This window comes from Lathamus discolor, chromosome Z (assembly GCF_037157495.1).
Source record: "Lathamus discolor isolate bLatDis1 chromosome Z, bLatDis1.hap1, whole genome shotgun sequence".
Taxonomy (NCBI): domain Eukaryota; kingdom Metazoa; phylum Chordata; class Aves; order Psittaciformes; family Psittacidae; genus Lathamus; species Lathamus discolor.
The window spans coordinates 54,764,069-54,787,254 of NC_088909.1; positions in this window are offsets into that span (position 1 = coordinate 54,764,069).

Consider the following 23,186-nt stretch of genomic DNA (forward strand, 5'->3'; position numbering starts at 1 on the left):
CTGTGAGGGTCGTGAGGCACTGGAACAGGTTGCCCAAAGAAGTAAAAGCTGTATTCCTGGCCATGTTCAAGGCCAGTTTGGAGAGAGCATTAGACAACATATTCTAGGGCGAGGCATCCCTATTCATGGCAGGGGCATTTGAACTAGATGATCTTAAGGTCCTTTCAAACCCAAACTATTCTATGATTCTGTGAGTGGCAACATCTTCAACTAGATCGGGTTGCTCAGAACCCCACTCAAGCTAATCTTGAATGTTTCCAGGAATGTGGCATGTACCACCTTTCTGGGAAACCACTTCAGGGTTTCACCACTGTCATCACAAAAAATTCCTTCAATTTTCTGCCAATTTCTTCAAATTTCTACCCTCTTTCAGTTTAAAACCATTACTCCTTGTCCTATTGCAACAAGCCCTCCTAAAAAGTCTGTAGCCCCGCATTGAGAGGCCACAATAAGGTCTCTCTAGAGCTGTCTCTTCTAAAGGCTGAATAAGCCCAACTCTCTCATCCTGTCTTCACAGGAGAGGTTACCCAGCCCACTGATCATCTCTGTGGCCCTCATCTGGGCCCACTCCAACAGGTCCATGTCTTTTCTACGCAAGAAAAGGAAATGCTTTCTCACAAATATATATAGCAAATCTGTGAAATTCTTTCCCCAGTATGCCATGGCTGCGAACAGTTTATTTGCATTCATAACCAGTTATGCTAGCTTACTGGGAAAAATCTGTAAAATGGACGTGCACCATCTCAATATCAAGAGGTTACAAAAATTTAGCTCAATGGAGACAGGGACCATGCAGCAGGAGCACATCCTGCTTACCCTCCTCTTGCACTCTTTCCCTAGACATGTACCACTGACTCCTGCAAGAAACAGGGTCTAGGCCTAGACAGAGCATTGGTGTAACTCATGACAGCCATTCTTCAATTCTTGTTTAAGAGTAGAGAGCAGTTTTACGTCTTTTTTTTTTTTATTTATTTATTTATTTTCCCCTTTACATGTCCTTTATCACACAGAGAAAAAATGTTTTTAAAGGTTTGGGAGCTTTTGTAACAAGAAAATAGTTTGGATCTTGCAGATTTTCTGTAACATCAGAATATTCCTTCTGTAATCTTCCTTCTTCCCTCCCAGCTCTAATGTACAGCTGCCATACTTGCAACATTTCAAAGAATGTTTTCAGGTCCCTTCAGGCTCTAGTTCCTGTTAAAAGAAAAAAAAAAAAAAAAAGAAGAAAAAGAAAACCTGTGTCAGAAGCACTTTGACATACCCAACAGGAACCAAAACATGAAAAAAGCCTCAGCCACCTGTGAAATACCCCTGAATGCAGCATCTATGTGCTCAGAGGATGAGACAGCATGCACACTGCCTTCCTCATGTAATGGGTACACATATGGACGATGCACTATTTGGGTGTGTGGATCATTTCTGTATTTCCTCTCCATCTGAACAGTTCAGTTGGGTACATGAAAAGTCCTCCCATTTCCTTTCCTGAAATGGTAATCACTGAAGTGGCTTTCACAGAACTCAATGAATTAGCAATTGGAAAAGCAGAGTCAGATGCTTCACTGGTAAAAATGGTGAAGCTCTGCTGCGTTCAGCTGCTGAAGAGGAGTGGCAAGCACGCCTATGGATGCAACAGTACTCTTGTGTGATTGATAGATTGTGAAAAATGGAAAATTACAAGGTCGAATACCAATACAGCAAAAACAGAATGAGGGGGAATGGGAGCAGCAGCAACATAGCCATGCAATGGAATCTTTTCTCACTCCATTTTTACTACTATGTTAGTGAGATTTATTATATGAGTACCATCATTGGAATTTGAACTAGCTTCTTAGCATGAGAGAAACCTTCAGGTTGAAACCATCCACAATAAAGTTCACAGCAAAATTCACATTCAGATGCATGCCACATGGCACTGGCCAGGGTGAGGACATAGCAGCTGTGCCTTCCAGACAGAGTCCACATCCACAGTTCAGCATAGACACTAAGATTAAGCCAAACTATGTACAACTTTCAGAATTCATTAGTCAGAAGTCTCAAAGCAGCTGAAAATTCTCTGTGCCCCTGTTATATTAATCAGGTATGCTCACTAACCCATCCTATACACTCAGCCTCTTGAATGCATAGTACAGCACCAGCACATGTGGACATGAGCCCTTACAAGCTTTACTGAGTGCTTTTCTCTAGGATGCATTGACAGGTCTGTAAAAAGAAGGAATTTGAATTATTCCCAAAGAAAGCTCACCAAACGGGGAAAGTAAACAGTGAGAAAAACTCACAGAAATTATTTTTCAGGCTTTTAAATGGGTATGTTCTCTGTGCTTCCTAGATATAAACCCTAGAAAAGTTAACAGAAAGGCAATGTAATAGATCTTCCGTATTTTTTTAGACAATCAACATACCTGAAAAAGGTAAGATTGCTGTGCTAACAACAGGATGTGTTAAAATTGTACAGAAGAGATTATGCAGGCTACTTAGTTTTATGAGTTCAAAAAGGAATTTCTGCATGACTGTTCTAGTGCCATCCCCACTGAATTATGTAGAGCTTAAAAGCCTCTAAAAGTCTTTTAAGAGCACACGTTTCAAGTTAGCCATTTTTCTCAATCAGTTTCCAGACAGCTCTAAGTCACTCTGACCTATATAAAAATAACTAGAAAGAGTGGAATTTTCTGTGATTCCTGTTCAAAATCAGTTTAATTCCACAGAGTTCAGAAGAATAATTCAGTTTAAAATTAGGGATAATGAGATCATAAACAGAATCATTGTCTTTTGATTTAGGTATTTGAAGTGAGGAAAAGACCATTTCCACACTGATATGGAGGAGAAACTTTTTAGTGATGAATGGAGAGAAAAGGTATTTTATTTTCTCTTTTTTCAAAAATTTGTTAAGATGTGTCCAGATGGCCTCTGTTAATAAACAGTGAAAATTTTTAATAGCAAGAATGACTCATAAGACATTCTAATGGGATATGCATATATATAAAAAATAAAAAAGTAAGCAGGTTTTGAATATGAAGGAGAGCAGTACTATTTTCAGGGATCTGAAGTCAAACAGGAGTTCTCAAGGAAAAAAGAGAAACCATTTTTTCAATTACTTTTAGTCCAGTTCCTGCTATTCCATTTCACAGGAAAGTCCAGAACCCTTATCCCTGCTGCAAAGTAGCAGTGATTAAATTAATAAACTTGTTTTAACAGCCCAAAGTGATGAGATAGTGCCAACATCCACTTCTAGTTACACTTCTGGAGCCACAACAGAATTACAGAAAAATCATAACTCATATAAACTACTGTTGATGTTAGTTCACAGTCAATAGCTAATTGTTCACAGCTAATAAAAGACAAACAGGTACAGTGTCTGATCTTTGGAAAATTAGGCAGGCTTCTTTCATAAACTTACTGTTGCAAGGTACGAGATTTGGCCTGGTTGTTCAGCTGATTACATATGGACTTCTTCACAGATTTCTTACTTGCAGAACTGAGAGTGTAGATGATGAAAGGTTCCCTCCACTTCAACACTGGCAAAGAACTACAGAAAAGAAATTCTATGTTAGTGATTTTTCTGTGAGTGCCAGGGATAGCCCAACTCTTCTACCATGTTACATTTATGTGTATTTATCTTTTCATAGGCAATCTTTGCTAGCAATAGTTCACAAGACTTTGCCCTTTAAAGACACAAAATTTTGGAGATTTTAAGAAGAATTGCACAGCAAAAAAAAAAAAAAAAAAACCCAAAAAAAAGGCCTCTTGCCTTTCCTTAAAACAATGTAAAATATGGAATGAAAAAGGTTGGGATCACACTGATATGGAGAAATTCCATCAAAATTCTGAACACCTTTTTTTTTCTCCACAGCTATCCTTTGATTACTAAAAGTACCATTCAATATTTTTCTCTTTCATACAATTACTGACAAGTTGAGGGACAGGCAGTGTAACTGAGCAGGAAAGTATTTGATACCAAGTTTGCATTGTTTAACCTTTTAGTAATTATTTCCATTACATTCTATTACATTATTAATATTTATAGTGGAAGCAAAATTAGGAAGTGTAACAGATGTAAAAATTGTTTCATGCCTGTTACCTGTTAGAGATCAAATGCAGCTGCATTGAATGAAGAAGAAATTTTCTGCCTGATGTGGAGTAAGAATCTGTTGAGTATCTTCCGTGCATTTTCCAGGGACATACCCAACACACTTTGTTGTTGTTGGTATTGGAACTGGTGCTAACTGGCAATGCAGTCAACAATAAGGTGCTTTGCCATTACCCTTTTAGACCTGCCCATTAGCCTCCAATAGCTACAGAGAAACTGAGTCATAGCATTAGTGACACACTGCCAAGGTATTATATTTTAACAAATAACAGTGCATCAGCCTGCATGCAGAAACTGACTGCATATGCTCTCAGAGCTGGTGGCAAATGACATGTTTTAATTTTAATCAGCTTTAACTTCTTTTGCTGAATTATTTAAATTATTTTATGCGTAAGATCACATCTGCACTTCTAAATTTCCAGTTTCAAACACACATTAGTTCTTTCTAGCCAGATTTTGTGGCAGCAGTTCAGCAGCATTTTTTGAATCCTTAGCTCTATCAATGAGACTTCAGTTCCAAAAATCTACCTTTTATTCCTGTTGCTTTGCTGGAAATTGCAAACTGTTAAGCTCTTTCATAAATCCAGTCTTCTATATTTTGCTTAAAGAAGATAGAAAAAGATAGCAGACTAGTTCTAATGGAGCCTGTAGCCTGAAGCTGTAATACTCTAAAATAACCCTATGGAAGCCTATGATTCTGTCATATGAAGGTCTCCAGCTTTTCTAGATGAATCAGGGGCAGTTACTTCCTTTCACAGGTGCTTCTCAGAACACATATAGGTTAAAATTTTCAGGATGTTGTGTCTGCGCTGCAGGTATGAGGTGATCGTAGGCTACAATTTAAGTTTTTCAAGGTCAAATAAAAGTTTAGCTGGTAATTTGCATCAACAGAAAATTCCATTCTTAATAGCAAGGTCTTTTAAAGCCGTTTCTAACTTTTGGCAGTGATATACTATAGGCTGCAGGCTTACTATGTCTCCTCAGCAGGTCATATATTTTCCTTTATGCTTAACTGAGTGGAGCTAAGATCAATTTTTAAGTCACACTGCTGTATTATCCATCTTTACTGTTGCAGACAAGGTGGACAATTGTTAGGTATCTTAGAGGTCCTTGAGTTACAAAACTAAATATTTTTCTCAAAATTGATTATTACTTGCTACTTAAAGGGTATTCATGTATATCATTTCCACAGACAGGCATATGCACAACCACCAACATCCATACATACTCAAACACAAATAATAAATTATTTCTTTTGCAAGAGTAGTTGCCTCACAGGAGAATTTGCTCACTCCTACAAACAATAGTGAAAGGAAAATAACAATGAAAGGGAGATTTCTGTTTCTGTTAGCTAAACAAAATTTATATTATAATACAATAAGGTTACTTTTCATTAAGATAAAGAACATTAATAATTCAGCTAAAATAATGAAGTTCTCATGATCCACTACATAAAAAAGGTAAATTACAAAGATGACCTAATTCTTAAAAACAGATCTTCTACAAGAATATGCTTTGTGTATACCAAAACAGATTTGCTCTTGTGTTTTCTTTTCTATAAAATGACTAAATTTTTAATAAAGACATCTTTTGCCCAGCAAGGTCACTGCTCTTTCTGTGTGTGAAGAGGGGACAGAATGCATGCTGTTACACAATGCCCTTTCTACAGGGAATTTGTTGCTTTTTCTCCACAGAATGATATTACCAGTTTCTGGAGAACTTGGAATAGTTATATAAATGCCTTGATGAATTTGGACACTTTTCATCAGATCACCCAATCAGCTATTCCGTATTTGATTGGCTCTGTAAGGTGTCATGGTTAAATATGCACCAGCTCAATACCTAGTTAGAATTTACACCTGCTGACTTGAAAATTGTTGGATTATACCTTCTCAGATCATACACATAACCAGTATGGTATTGTTTCAGAGGGACCAGGCGCTATAGATCCAGTATGCAACATGTAAAGAAACAGCAAATAATAGGTACTGCTGGAATGAAAAGAAAACCCCTCAAGTACATAATGGCTCAGCACGGCCTTCTGCATTGGAACCTGCTACAGTGGATCCAAACACTGGAACAGTATTGCTAATATCCTATAATAAATTCATAAACTTGGGAAAAAAACATCAAAACAAGAGCTGCAGTTACAACATGCTTCATAAATAGGAGAGAGAGATAGTTATTAAAATAACTACTAAAATGTGACTTTCCTGTAATAGGAGAGATGTGCTAGGTGAAATTCTCAAATCATGCAAAGAAGGTGGCTGCTCTAACATGGAGAAGGATTCCTTCTGGACCTAAAAATCTGGACGCTTTCCTAAACATGAGTTTGTGAATAGACCAGATAGGTCTGACATTTTTAATGTAGCTTATCTAGTTTATCACAATATGACCCATTCCCAAGCTTAAGAGGATGTCATAGGAAAAGGAAGCAAAATGTACCTGTATTTTTCTCCCATCAAGGAATAAATATGTCCCAATATTACAATGGAAAAATATCCTCCAAGGCCCTTGCAGATGACCAAGTAAAGCGCTAAATCGGTACCAACATATGAGGTAAATATGACACAAACCCCAGAAGTCTGGTGTCCTTTCTAACTTTTCTGCAGACATTACCACATAGAAAAGTTAAGGACAAATATCACTGATATAATTGTCCAGTATGGAAATTTCCGTGTCAATGGAATAAAGATATCCATAATATCTTTTACATAAGGCACAGCAAAGTAAGAGAACACCACCAAATCTTTTTGGATTTTCTAGTGATGTCAGCAGAGGAATAGAGAGTACAAAATCATTATCATGATGCTGTAAGGAATAGTCAAGTCTGTAGTGAAGTGGAATGTCACCATGCAATGATCAAAATTGTGACTTTTTAAAAAAAAAAAACAGAAACTAACATTATGCATCTTATAATATGTTGCAAAAAAAAAGCTGACATTATGCCCCAAATTTTATTCTCAGGGTTTAATACATGCAATTCTCCTTTTGTTTCCTTTAGTTGTAATGGAGTTTGTACACCTTCAGCTTCTACCTACCATTCAGCATACTCAGTTTTGGCTTTGTGCGAAGGTGCAAAAGGGATCTGAGTAAGGAGCACCATACACTAGGACATAATTCAGGCTGTGTCAAGTTTATTTTAATCTCCCTAAAGAGCCCCAATAAATCTGACCACTATTCAAGTGCCAAGTAGAGGAGCCAAAGATGATGAAAAGAGAGCAGCTATAGGAACTCATTAACATCACGCCAGATATTCTGAGCCAAATTCATCCCTTGTGTAAGTACTTTGACTACAGTGGAGTTACACTTGAGAAAGAATTTGTTTAGCATCCTCTGATTACAGGGAATTTCAGTTCTAAACTGGGGATATAATCGCTGACCCAAGCATAATGAAGAGACATGGAATGGCAGAGATCAAATAAGATGGAAACTCATTGACTTGCATTATCCTGAAAGTCAATCTGCCCTTGTGAAACTTTATTCAGACATTGCAGCAGATGAAAAAATATATTTGGAGCTCTCAAAATCATCTGTACAAGAAGAAGATAAAACGTACATTCACTGAGTCTGCAAACAATATTCTTGAGATTAAATCGCAGCAGAGGAAGAAAATGTGTTTTGCAGTCACAGAGCTGCAGGATCTGCAAAACAGCTACTGCAGACTTAAGAGGAAGAAGATGATACAATGGCACAAAGAAAAATCACGGGACCAGCTTATTTGGGGCAACGTACTGAGTTGTGAGGACATATGCAGTCTAATAAGAATGTTTCCCCAGAAACTATTGTGTTTAGGGATGGTTTTATATAAAAAATCTTTGGTTTGCTCCTGCCTGCCTTCCCTTCCCTTCCCTTCCCTTCCCTGCCCTGCCCTGCCCTGCCCTGCCCTGCCCTCTTCCTTCATTTGCTAATGAAACCCACCAAGGCAGAACTTTCAATATTCCTGTTTTTGTGGATGGAATCAGTCTTGCTGTGTAAAATATATCAAATGGCAACAAAATTTGAAAAGAACTATAAAGCGCTTGGTATACAAAAATGAGATAACTCTTCCTCCACAGCATAATTGGAGGGAATAGGCTTTCTTGCCACGTCCTGACACATTACATTTCAGAACATAAAATGGCTTTAAACTAGCCACAATTTAACAACCTTCCATCTCTATGATCACCAACATCTTCTTTTCTTTCCCATAGGTATGCTATAGGCAATAGCTAAATTGTTGCATATGAAATTGACTGTAGCCTCATGGCCATAGGGGAAAACACCACTTTTTCTTAATGGGCATCCTCTAATTGGATGAATTATGGTTTTTTCCTAAGTGTAACAACAGATTATATTTCCTTTTTTATTATTAACAATAGCTATATTATCAGATTTATTTGTGCCTTTTCTTCTCAAGACTTATGTGAAAGATTATGAGTACTTGCATGGCACACTAAATTTTCTCTTTAATATAATGTATGTAAGCACAGCAACATCTGTCCTCAGTGGTGCATCAGCATGCCTTAGTATTGTAGAAATGATTTTTTGTTTTAAAGAAAAAAATGTTCCTTTTGACAGAACATGAAATAAAACTGCTAGGAGATATAGAAATTTTAGGATTAAAAGATTACAGACAAACTGAGAACTTCTTAACAATCTGATCCTTTGCTATTCAATGTTAGATCTTTTAAATTTGAAATCCAGCTATCACTATCAAGACAGTGCATGGACTTGGGGATGCATTTTGCGTTGAAGTAAATACAGTTCTTCAACATCTTGGTATGAGTTATTTTAGTTAAGTAGCTTTAATTTCCCTTTAATAGTACCTGTTCCACATTTAGAATCATAGAATCATGCAATGGTTTGGGTTAGAATGGACCTTGAGATCATCGAGTTCTAATCCCTCTGCCATGGGCACGGAGGCCTAGGCAGTGTGGTCAGAGCACTTGCCGGTGAAGACTGCACCAAGGAAGTAATGGAGAACCTCATCCTTCTCCAAATCCAGGGTATGCAGTTCTCCTGATAGCTTGCAGAGAGGTCCCACATAATCCCTAGTCTTTCTTTCATTGGCAACATACCTATATAAGCCCTTCCTGTTATCGTCTCTGACATCCCTGGCCAGACTCAATTCTGACTTGGCCTTAGCTTTCCTGACCTGATCCCTAGCTTCCCTGCATTTTTCCCAGGCTACCTGTTATTGCTTCCACCTTCTCTAAACTTCTTTTTTTCCTCCTAAGTTTTCCCAGCAGTTCCTTATCCATCCGTGAAGGTCTCCTGGCCTTCTTGCCCCATTTCCTTCTAGTCAGGACGCATTACTCCTGAGCTTAGAGGAGGCAATCCCTGAATATCAACCAGCAGTCTTGGGCCGCTCTGCCCTCTTTGTCCCATGGAACCTTACTAAGAAGGTTCCTGAAGACGGCAAAGTCTGCTCTCTTGAAGTCCAGGGCAGTGAGCTTGCTGCACACTCTTCTCACTGTCCTGAGGATCTAATACTCCAGCATCGCATGATCAGTGTAGACCAGGCTGCCTTGGGGCGTTACATTCCCCACCAGCCCCTCTGTGTTGGTGAGCATGAGGTCCAGCATAGGCATGAGGCCAAACATGGATGGGCATGAGGTCAAGCATGGAATACATTTGGCTGTATTTATATAAACAGTACAGCTTGCTTCCTTGATACTTTTTATTTGGTCACAGATACAACATATTCAGTGGTTTGCTGAAATGCCAGCCATGTTTTCTCTCTCAGCTTCTTCTTATACTCCAATATAAACTAAGCTGTTCAGGGTTATTTAACAATGATGTGAGTGCCATTGCACAGCACTATCATTCAAACGCTTTGAGGAGTATTCTGTTTTGCCTGGAAGACTGACTTTGGACAGTGACTAGAGTATAAAATGTCCTTCAGCCCAGGAAGGCTTCCTATCCAGAAAATTCCGAGATGAGTCAGCAAATTTATCATATTGACCAGGTAAATCACTGTAGCAGAGTAACCAGCTCCTGTGACAAATCCTTCTTGGACTGGGTCATCAGCTGCAAGCAGCTATTCTAAATAAAGTCTGCCAATATGTAACTCTTAGTGGAGCAAGACCATCCTGACAGCAAGCTTTAACAGAGACATCTTAAAGATACCAGAAATCATTTACTCAGAAGAGAGGCAATTTACTTAGTAAATTAAAAGACCCTTGAGAAGGACTTTTTGTGGACCAAACACTGTATGCATTTCAGTTCTTGTCTGGATATTTACCTTCTGCCTCCCTTGCAGAAAACCATCTTGAGTTGAAAGATGATATATTTGTAGCAAACTGAAGCAGTATTAACAATCAGTTTATGCAGGTACAGAGGTGACTTTTGAGGATTTTGAAGCTAAGTAATTAATTTGCCACAAGTATAAAGCATGTGTTTCATGTACTACAGTTTGTTTCATGTTAATTGGAATTAACTGGTCAACTCCTATTTCTTGGTGGAAACTGTTTTGTGGTGCATTAGGAGAAAAGTGATTTATTTCCGTAAGCTGGTAGAACCTGCAGGAAAAAAAAAATAATAATTTTGAAACATTTGGAAATATCTTTAAAACATTATTCTTACTAAAAGTCATAGGTCTAGACAAAGTTGGGGGGTGGGGAGAATCCCCCAATTTAAGGGGGGCCACATCTTTCATCTTTGATCACCTAGGGCATCATTTTTTGTTAATTTGTTTGACATAAGAGATGGGAACTGCAGGTCAGGATATCAATACCCACTGGAGAAAAGTGTCAGAATCTATTCTAAAGAGTAACTGGTGGACAGATGGGTATGAATGTTTTAATTACGCTGATGATATGTATATATATATTGATGATATAATGATGTTAAAAATACAGAGTTTGTTGAAGATGTCACCTACAATGTGGCTGGTGTATGTCTCATATATTCCATCTAGGTTTGGAGCCAAAAACCAGTCAGTTGGTACTTTGATGAAAGGGCCTTTCAGAGTACCAGAAAGCATAGGAAGGAAGGGTGGAATGGAAAAGGAAATGGATATGGAAATGGAAATGAAAATGTGAATGGAAAAAGTGGGGAATGAAAGCGATGTCATCCTCATGCCACTGTACCGATCCACAATGTTTCTGAATATTGAACAGTTGATAAGAAAACCAGAAAGGACATAGTAAAAATGTTACAAGAAAGGTGATAAAAATTATCTAAGACATAAAATGGTTTATTATAGGGACTAGGTAAATGGTAAAACACAATGAGGAACCTAATTATCAACCAGAAGATGAAATAAAGCATGTACAATCTCCTGAGAACTCTGGCTAGTCTCAGATTTCTTACTTCTTTTTCCAGTCAGGGGAGTGCATTGCCATTAGATTATTTTAGAAAGACAAGGCATTTAAAACAGGTACTGTGATTCCACAATGCAACCTCAGTCAACCACCATCAACATTTTATGTCTCTACTATTGATTTGTGAACTTTGTCAAGGCATTTGGGTTTATTTATTTTTGGTTTTGCTCTTACTCTACTCATAGAAAGCTTTCAGGCTATGGTATTTTTGTAGATTTGTTATCCAGAATTGTTTGTTGAGAAGCTCAATGTGAGCTGGCAATATGTGCTTGCAGCCCAAATGCTAGGCCGCATCAAAAGGAGCATGACTAGCAGTGTGAGGGAGGTGATTCTCCCTTTCTACTCCACTTCCTTGAGACCCCACTGGAGTACTTCATTCAGCTCTGGTGCCCCCAGTATAAGGACATGGACCTGTTGGAGTGAGTCTAGAGGAGGCCACGAAGATGACCAGAGGGCTGAAGCACCTTTCCTGTGAAGACATACTGAAATTTGGAAATCTGGAGAGGGGCTTGTAGTGACAGGACAAGGTGTAAAGGCTCTAAACTAAGAGTATAGATACAGACTATTTATATTAGAATACACATATTAGGATATATATATATTAGGATATTAGAAAAAAATACCTTTACTGTGAGGATGGCAAGACACTGGCACAGGTTGCCCAGAGAAGCTGTGGCTGCCCCATCCCTGGCAGTGTTCAAGGCCAGGTTGGACAGGGCTTTGAGCAACCTGGTGTAGTGGAAGGTGTCCCTGCTTATGGCAAGAGGGCTGGAAACAGATGATCTTTAAGGTCCTTTCCAACCCAAACCATTCTATGACTTACTATATTATTATATATATACATTCAAAATCTCTACTGCATTGGCTAGTGGTCTCGATTACATCTTTTTCTGGATGGCTGCAACTCCTATAATGAGGTTTCCAAAGCAAACTCGCTTAGATGATTTCCAAAACTACTGTAGACAGGAATGGATTCACATGAGAACATGAATGTACTCACATCAATGTTGAGAAATCAAACCCAAACAAAAGTTCAAATCAAGTGAAAACTGCACTATATGACACGCAAATAGGGGTGTACAGCATGGGAATTTTTGTAGAGGATCAACAGTTAGGTGCATGTCTGAGATGTTTCTCAAAGTCTTTGCAAAAGCTCATGGCAGCTTGCATAAATCAGCTCCAGAAAACCCTCAGTGCTGTGAAAATCTTTAGATTTACGATATTGATTGAGTTGTGTCAGCTTTGTTCTGACACGTGCTAATGGCTATAAAGAGAATTTGGCTTTCTTTTCTTTCAAGGACATTCTGCCTCCTTCCCCATGCCTCATCCCTTTCTCCCCACTTTTAGAATTTCATGTGACAAATCACTCACACTGTAGTCAGTCTCCTTAAAGCTCTACAGAAAGAAAAATTCCTCTCATTAGATGAGAGGCTTCTACCTAGCATTCCTCCTCTAAAACAGCTTCATCAAATGGTTTTCCAACTGACTGGTGGAAAGTCCTTAGGGGTTGGCCATAAAGGAAACTTTCCTCTGCAAGTAACAGGTGACAAGGAACTGCTAACTTTTACAAAAGAATACAGCCTGTCACCTTAGTTCCCCTTTCTGAGTTGCGTGATGGTAATCATTTTTAACATGGTGAAAAAAAAAACACCAGAGATTTAAAAAATATATACATTCTTGAAGTTTAAGCTTTTAAATCCAAAAAAAAAAAAAAAAAGTAGGATAAAACATAGAGATGTAGAGAGCGTGGAACAGTTAAATGAAAGATACACCCAAGAACAGTTATTTCATAAAGCCATTCCCCTGCCATGGGCTGTGGCTGTAGCACTTAGGAGAAGACAGGGGGGCTGATATAGCCGGACAGCTTCTTTCCTACAGCAACATGCATCCTTTTTATAGCCCTCATACCTTCCTTCAGGGTAATTCTCTGGAGATGTCTGCTAGTTTGTATCTGTCACTGGATGAGTGTCTTCCTCCTGCCTCTGAATAGTGAGAGAGCAGGTTTTACTCTTGACACAGAGAGAGCCTTTAAAATGGAACTACAGATGAGTCAGTCTCACCTCTCTGCCTGGCAAGACCATAGAGCAGATTCTTATGGAAACCATGCTAAGGTACATGAAAAATGATGATTGGTGATAGTCGTCATGGGAGGCGTCCCTGCCCATGAAAAGGGGGTTGGAATTAGATGATATTAAGGTCCTTTCCAACCCAAACCCTTCTATGCTTCTATGACAAGTTCTCGCATGTCAGTGCAGGAACATCAGTGTTTTGATCATAATGTTATCTATCAAAATGGATTTGTGAGTTCCAGCAACTAATCTGAATAGACACAACATTGTGTGAAACGTACCTCATTGGAATTTCTGCAGTGATCTGCTGCTACTTTTTCCAAGAGCAACAGCATCAAGAACTCAAGCCTCATGTAATCCAGATTATACCATATACTAAATCTTGGGCAAAATCAAGCAAGTTTAACCAACATGATAATCACTTGGTTACTAACAAGGCTCTAGTACAGCACATGAGCAAAACTACATTAAGAAGGAATAATGCAAGAACATGGCAGTAAGGAGCAATGCTTAACTTGTGCAGTAGTGTCACACGTGTCACAGCTGTCAGGATGAAGCTATATGGGGGCAGCAACTATGAAAACATGAAGCAACACAGGATGGGCATATACTCCATTTGCAAAAGAAAAGTCACACAGTGAAAACAAAAAAGCATCATCTTATAAACGGAATGAATAACCGAGGAAAAATGTTGAGGTAAAGCTCTGACATGGTCAATTCCTACAGTGAACAATAGCATTGTCAATCTCAGATACTGACTAAAAAAACACCATAGAAAATATATTTCTGATCAAAAGTCTGGCAAATTGTATCTGACAACACTGGCTATTTCACTTCTATTTTTATTCTTAATCTGTCTTTGTTCTTTCAGTTATTCAAGGAGCAACATCGGTACTGTCTGCTCTACAGAATGCTGGGCTTTTAAAAGTGCAGCGTGTGCACCATTTTAATTTGTGATACTGGATTTAGCATTGCGGTTGTGCTTTACAGGAGCTGAAACAAAAAAAAAAATATGTTCAGTGGTGGTAAAGAACCACATTATGTAGTGAAAGTTGCCAAAATTTTTACATTAACAAACCCTAACAGAATCCTTTGTTTCCTATTTATTTTAATCTGAGAATAAGTGATTTAATGGGAAGCATTTCTCTCTTACCAGTTCCAGTATCTTATCTCACTGCATACATTTATATCACCAGTAAGATGAAAGTAGGAAGGATGAAAAAAGGGAAGGGAATGGAGAAGCTGGGAGTAGGAAAATCAAGGCTTAAGTCCAATCTGAGCTGTTTGTGAATTACTTTCACAAACGTTTCAGCATAAAACTCTTACTGACTTAAGGACAAGTATCAACATTTCTTTAGCTGTAGCAGTACTTTAATTTTATATCTCTTTGACTACCTCATAGCGCTATGATATGTCTGTAATAAAAGTGAAATCTTTAATATCCTTATCTGCCTGCTAGAGTGCTATAATATCCTGGTACTTTCACAGTGCTCAAAAATAAAACTCTATCTTTTTCCTGCTCGTTAAAGCAGTGCTAATAAAGAATTGGTACTATTTATCAATGTCTCCTGCTGGTTACCATGCACAAGTGATATTATCTCTCTGCAAGATGTCTGCCATGCACACAAGAATGTTACTTATGTGTAAAATGGCCGACAAAGGCTTTAGGCTCAGAAGTGGCATTTGCTGCCTTGGAGCACATTTTGCAGGATATGCATGCTGGGAAATGCTTCCTACATTTCCAACTTCCATAATTCTGGGCTGAGCAGGAAGTTTATCTCTCCTTGAAATGAGATATGTGTCACTGACAGAGACATTTGCCTTTGTTCCTTTAAACACTGAATTAAGGTCATGATCTTAAAAAAGGTATTAATAAAGTAACTACATAATAGAGATGTGAGCTTAAATAATGCAGGAACTTTATAGCTGGAAATCAGTTTTGCACTCAGCACAGATTCAATAGGGAAAAAAAGGTATGAAAGTTAAAGGAATCTTCAGAGCATGTAACTTCAATTGTAATATTAAAGGGAGACGGAGCAGGCAACACTACAGAGAGTGAGAGCTTAGCTCTTCCTCCTTTGTCTCTATCCTCTGCTTGCTTCTGGTGCTAAATAATCCTCACTTTGGTAGATGTAACACATTGGAGTAAAAAAGGTCAGCTTAGCTTTAAACCCCACAGCAGATATCATATGAAGTGATCTGGTGGGAGTGTGCCAGTGTGCACACAGATGTGAAAAAGGATCCAGAACATTATTTAGTTCATGGTAAAAAGTGTAGCTACTTATATAAGAAGCAACTCTTTAGAACCACAGAAAAAAATCCTGAAATAAATGTGCTGAGGTTCAGACATCTGAGGGAATGGCATATAAAATGAAACATGAACAGGAATTTTAAAAGAACAGAATTAATTAATTGGGTAAGAGACATTTTCTAGTCTCAGACCATCAAACGGACTTCATTTTGTGCCAGTGCTTCAAATTACCTGAGAGACTTATCTCCTGAAGACAGACGGAATCGGAACAAATGGCAAAAGCTCTTGGGGTTTCAAAAGCTAACATGCAAAGATGGTTGGTATTCAAATGTTAGCCGCTACCGAGTATACCACACAAGGCTTTCAAAATACAAATTAACCCATTTACTACATTTTAGATAATCAAAGTAGCATGTTTTGCTTTTTATAAAATTTGCCATACTTACTTAAGCGCTGCTTTAACTAAAGTTGCTGAGAACTACATTTTCCTCTCGCCTTTTCTGCCTATGGCCATATGTAACAGTTATTACCTTTTAAATATTTTCAAAGTTGGACAAAACTCTGAAATAATACACAACTCTCATAAATGTGATTGGGTATGCAGTACTATCTGCTCTGGACAGACTTCTTAAATGAGCCATATCCAGTCTGCTAGTGTCTCTCCACCACACTCTGAAGTTTGCTCTTCTACATTTAGAGAAGCAGACTCAAGCTAAGTGTAAATGTGAACATTTAGTAAAAAATAAAAAAAGCTGCTTGTAATTAATTACTTAACACTGCAAACTTGTTTTCAATGTAGTACTATTAGCCAGGCTTGGACTTTGAAGCTGAGGACATGAACTTCTTAAATGTGCTAACAACATCAGAAAAGCAAGAAAACAAACAAGTCAGTGCTCAGCAGCCAAAATTTGTATACAGGCCAACTTTTGCAACTAATTTGAACTAGTTAGTGCCATGCTTTTTGTTTTTTGGTTTTTTTTTTTTTTTCAGAGGCATAAGTTGTAAATTCAACTCTCAGGTTCTGAACAATGGCTCCTGTCCAAAACTGGTGAAGTAGCTGTGCATCCCAATTTAATGAGAGCAATGGGGATGCATGAAGCTCCACATATGGAGGCATCATAAGCCACTGAAATGTGATGGGCTGTGGCTAGGGAGAAGACCAGCAAGGCAGCTTTGTGGTGGACCACATTACTACAACAGACCACCTGATCAGAAAGAAGATGATACCTTCTTGACAACTGGAAGAAGCCTCATTTTGGCAAATATTCATTAGTGAAAATCAGAATTTTCACTTTCATCTTCCTCAACTGTGTCTGAGAATAGGGGGAGGTTCCTCCCTCACTGCAGTAGGGTCAGATGCTCTGAGGAGCTCCTGGAGGAACACTGCTGTAAATGTATGAGGTCCCAACACAGGTCAAAACTGAAGTGTCATGCACTGCCTATGCTAATGCACTCATAGCTCCCACCTATCTCTCCATTTTCCCTACAGAAAAACCTATTCTAGTACCCAGTAACTGCTTCAGTGTCAGAAGATAAACTTAAGAGCAAATGAAAAGTTCCATCTGGTTCTGACAAACCAAAATCCTGTGTTCATCATGAGGCTGTTGGGGTATAACTGAGTCATGCCCTGAGTGCCCACAGAGCTTTAAATTAATATTTCTTTGACTTCTGTGATCCCATGTAAACTTCAGACTGTGTTAATAATAATCAGTAATTACTGACATTTCCTATTTGTATCTTAAATGCTACAAATTACATTTATCTGCACTAAATGCAACACATTTCTGAATTTATTCTGGCTTTTCAAACCCCTGGGAACTCATTATTCAATAGGGTGTTAAAATTATGAAAAAAAAAAAAAAAAAAGTCCTTCATTTTTGGATTTCACTTATTTCTGTTCTTCAGGCAGATCCATTGTTATTGCATATATTTTTCATAGACCATATCCCCATCATAACCTAGGACAAACAAGTATATGGCTCAGTGACTTTCAGTTATGTATATATGGATTCTCATGGACATCCATGTATATTGTTTTCTCATTTTCCTGTCTATATTTAAAATACCTGATTTTTCCTTAAGACTCATTTTCGCCTGGTTGTTTACAGAAAACTACCAGCTCGTAACACTTAGGTAGGAAAGACATGCATTATATACACTCAGTTCATGGCAAAGAATTAGAGCTCCCTTCTTTTTTCCTCCAGTCACCACTGATTTGTTTGTTTTTGTTTTCTTTTCCTGCATTCTGCTTAGAGCAAGTAGTGACTTTTTATTACATGCATGTGTAGAACCAATTACAAAAATCTACTGGGGCACCCTACTATACCTTAGCTTCTTAAAAAATGAAACAGTATGTTTCAGGTTTCTTCTCCAGAAGAGGGGAGGCAACAGTAGGTTCACATAGTACAAACTTTGTTGCAGTGAATCTATAAAAGGAAAAGAAGCACTGAGACATTTTAATGTATAATGAACAGGGTATCATTAACTACTGTACACTGCAAGTCTGGCCTCTTCTTTGCTTTCAGTTATTAACATTGTATGTTACAGACTGTAATAGTATGATAAGCAAAATGGATTTGATGATCAATTACACCGCAATGCAGAATAATTAGCAGACTTGCACAGGATTGCTTCTACCTCTTTTGTTGGAAATTAGCAAGAATCAGCTGTAGTTTCACTGTAACAGCTGTATTCTAACCCAAAATCTCTGAAGAGCAAAAATACAAATCTGAATTGCCAGACAAGGCAATGAGCTGTTCCAAACTCCAGACACAAACCCTGGAAAGCAGCCTTCACCTGGCCTTGCAGGGCACACAAACACATCAGCTCAGCAAGCTTCATCATCCAGCTGCATGCCTCCCAGAACTGCATGGCACTCCAGACTTCAGTGAAGTGTTCAGAAACACAGCATTCAAGTTTCTGCCCTTGAAGAAGCTCTACAACAACCACTCCGCGGCTTACAGAGCTGACATGGAAAGCAGTGGACTACTGAGTTTAAAAGACACTGGTTTGACCGGGTTTATGATTTTTCAGAACAGGACTACAAGAAGATACAAGCAGAAAAAAAATGATCACTTTTGAATGTGAATCAGGCAAACATAGCAAGTGGGTGGTGATCAGTGCTGAACCAAAAAAAGAATGAAGCCAAAATGATCATATAAGAAATTTAAGGTGAAAATGGCTGAAAAATTGGTATATCTGTGCAATGTGTTCTGGAAGCATCCAAAAGTAATCCTAAAGCAGATTGTTTTCTGTAGTTTACCAAAATGCTAATCCATTATCATTTGATAATGAATTTTCAGAAATCTGGGCTACCATATTGAGGTATACCATATAGTTTCCTATCACTCGTGCAATCTTCACTTTATTAATGGCTTTCCCAGCCAGGATTCTCATATCTTGGACTGATCTCTCTTGATGCACTTCTATATTCAAGGACCGATCTCTCCTGATGCACTTCTGTATTCAAGGACCTGATGGATGCACATCCCACAAGGTCTGCTAGGCCTTGATTCTAGGATAACAGCAGCAGGTCGAGCCACCACTGAACCTGTTGGCTATATCTCCCAGATTAAGTGGTCCTCTTGTGAGGCCTTTTCACCTCCACCTGAGACCCTTTGTGTCCATGGCTTCTTCCCTGTCCTCTTGGCCAGACCCAAACAAGGGCATAGTGGGACTGGCTGGATATAGCACAAAGACAAAAAAATATAAGGGTTAAATCTTGATCTCTGGCAGACTATTTATCTGGGCTGTACTATAGGGGACTGAATCCTTCCCTGCTGCATGAAGGAGAGATGGATGCTCTGGTAACCCCTTCCTGGAGACAGTCACCTCACAGTGGCTCCCAGATTGCTGCAGTGCCCAATAGCAAAGCCAGTTTTGAAAATCTCATAGGGGCTCCTGGAAGCCTGGACAGGTACCTAAATACATTTATAAAAAACTCAAAATCACAGTCTTTGAAAGCATGAAGTAATCACTATAGAAACATTAGTGAAGGAATTATTAACTTTGAACCCACAGAATATTTTCAATTGTTAAGTGAGGCCGGGGGCCTTTCCAGTAAGGATAAAAGGGAATACTGAATGATTACACTCCCCTAATTATTTTTTTCTTTTTTAATTAGAAAACTGATTCAGTGAACTTTTGAGTGCATAATAACTCAGTGCAGTTTACTAATTCAAGCGTGTGTTGTTCTTGTGGGAAAACTCAATCTGTGAAAGTTTCATATGCCTATCCGCTTCGAAAAGGTGAAGTATAGTAAGGAATAAGGTGAAGTATAGTAAGGAATAAATGTGTCTGTTTCAAATGCCAGAGCTCAGGAAACTATTCCTTGCCTAGGTAATGGCTGGATCCCTAGTTTTATTTCAGCTTTAATGAATGGGATTTTCAGCTGTGGGCAGCTTAACTTTCCCTACACAGAAGATGTCTTTCCTCATAAAATTCTTTTTTTCTAAGAATTTTGAATCAGATTAATTAGCTTGGAAATAATTCTAAAATGGATAGGCTAGAAGTACTGATAATCCTATCGAACCATTTTGTCTCATGCTTTTCTAAGGCAACAACCCAACCTGAAGCTGAAACAAATTTAAGGTTCTGTTTGGAAAACACATATTGGAGAAATCACATTTAAATTAAGGTGAATAACTATTTATGGCTTCTGACTATTATTGCAGAGTAAGGTACAAGGTTAGATTAATAGCTCTTTTCAAAGCTAAGTGAGGTTTGTACTGATAACCTTATGAAATAAACAGGACTTTAGATCGTACAACCGTTGCGGTCTCCGGAAGAGATGCATTAATGTTAATATATATATATATATTTAAAAAATGATGCTTTCTGTTTCCTTTTTTTTTTTTTTCCTTAACTTTTTAACACCCAGAGACTGTGTGAGGGGATAGTGGTGTTTCTTTATTCCCCTCGGTGAAGAGCTGCCACAGCCCAGCTAGCGCTGCCGCCGGCGCGGCCTCTCGCAGGGCTGGGCAGAGCATTGGGGGCTGGCACTTTGGGGAGCGTCTGGGTCTGCGGGGCGAGCGGCTCCGTGCCGGCCGGGAGCGGAGCGGATGCAGCTGCAGCCCCGGCCAGAGGGCCCCGGGGCTGCTGGCGGCCGCGGCTCCTCCTGGGGCTGCGCCTGCTCTGCAGAGACGGGCGCCTGCCGTACGCGGCTGGGAGCCCTGCGAAGGGCGGCCTCCGACGTGCTGGACTCCTCCTCCCAGCCGTCCGAGTCCTGCGGGGCTGCTGGAGAGAGCCCGGGAGGTGGCGCGGCCGGAGCCGGTGGAGCTGCTGGATGAGCCCCGGGGAGGTGGTGTGGCCGGAGCGGGTGGAGCTGCTGAACCAGGCCCAGAATACGGTGAGCGTGGAGCGTCTGGAGTTGGCCGCAGACCTGTCGTCCTGCCCCAGGTCAGTGCCGGATTGCAGCAGCCTCCAGGCCGGCGCACTGCACCGCTCCTCAGTGAGTCTAAATTGATGTCGCTGACCAGCGGTTCTGTATGTTCCTGAAAGAGAGGCTGCAGAAGCTGGACCACGGCCTCCCTATTGGGTCGGCTGGAGAACAGGACATTCAGGATCGCGGCTTTGCCTCCTGTTACCTGCATCCACCGGTGCGTGTGTGTTGCCACCAGGTGCTGGTGCAGCCAGGGTAGCACAGGATAACCGGAGGTGCCGTTCCATTTGGAAAAGTACTGCCCACTCTTAAGGCAGGAGGCTGGCCACGGCTTGTAGCGCTCCATCCTCCTGTGGAGAAGATGGAGGGGATGCCACAGGGCAGCGGGGAATGTTTGCAACCAGGCGTCCGGGAGCTCTTCCAGCCTGGCTGCTGGCGCTTGGCAGCTCTTCGGAGGGTGCCACGATGGCCTCTAAATGGTTGTCTTCTCTGCACAGAGAAAGCCTGACAGTCTCGATTGGTGTTCTGCAGGATGGACAGTGTGCTCTCTCATCTGTCCAGCGTGTGATGCATCCCAGGCAGAACTGGTGATGACACGGCACCAAATAAATGATGTTGTCCTCTGCCTGTAGGCAGATGGGGCAGGTCCCCTGGGTCTTCATGGCCTGTTCTCCTCCACAGCAAGCTGGGAGAGATGAGGGTGTCAGGCTTCTCCCCGTCTCTGGTGCTGCAAAACGGAGGAACCGTAGTCACTCACTGTCCGAGGGAGGGGAGGAAGAAATGCCCAGGCCCCTGGAGAAGGACACCTTCCCCGCTCCATGAGCCCCATTGCCTGCCCCACAGCCACCACGGGGGAACGTTCCCCAGCACAGCACACCTCCGCTGCTGCAAGTGTGCACATGGTGCCCAGCTGTTTGAACCAGTCAGTGCCAGGGAGACACTTGATGGCTCTGGGATGTGCTCTGAGAGCTGCCGACGGCAGTTCGCAAAGCACCACCCAGCACCGGGAAGAGCCTCGCTCAGCATTCCCAAACTCGCAAGCATGAGTCCGGTCACGAGCCAGGTTGGTCAGGCTGTTCCGGCTCCTGAAGGTAAGCAGCATGAGATGTGAGCTTGCTGACATCGCAGCGGTCCATCTCTGCCAGTTCCAGTGGGAAACTCAGTCTGGAGATCAGGGACCACAGCCTTCTCCCCATGAAGACAGGCTGGCAGTGTGAGACAAGGAGGCACAAAAGCACAATGTAGTCAGTTCTAAGTAATGTTAAGTTTGATGGCTTTGTAATGGAAAATAAGTGTGGTGCTTGAAGGTAGTTGACATGGTTTCAGGTCCTTAGAACCTTAGTGCAAAAGGTGTAAGAAAAACAGCACAGAAAAACAGGACCTGGGGATGGGGAGTACAGGGGACTAGCAGATGTCCAGGATGAGAGTAGTTAAACTAACCGATAAGTAGAAGAACAGGATGATTGCTATGTCTGTAATGTTAATTAAGCTGATTATGAAGATTGTTGATAAAAGTAAATGACCCTTAAAGACCACCATCACATTTTTGTATGCATGGAGGAAACTTTCTGGAAAATGATGTAATATGCCCAGTGACCATATAAGGATGGCCTGTATAGCAATATAGGGGGACACACGTTAGGAGGAGCTATCCCCCGTGTCTCCCGGCGCCGCAGTAAAGGATACCTGCTTGTCAGCTTGAAACTGTTGGAGAGTTTGTTCCTGGAGTTTTCTCCGAATCAGAGGGGGCAGGTTTCCCAGAGAGATTTCTTCTGCTTCCTTGCTGGTGGGTTCAGTTCCCAGCCCAGCTGGGCAAAACCCTGAGCACGTGATGTGACCTCGAGGCTGACCCTGCTTTGGTCAGCAGGTTGGACCAGAGACCTTTCGAGGTCCACTCAACCCACGTCCATTCTGTGATCTTCCCCTTACCCTGTGAAAAGAAGGTGGGATGGTCCCCAGTAGAGTCCATATCATCGACTTAACAGAAGGAAAAATACCATTTATTATTTTTGAGACAATACAGTGGCAATAGCCATCACCACAAGCTGCTGCAAGACGTAACTTGTTTATGAATACTTGCAACATATTTATGATT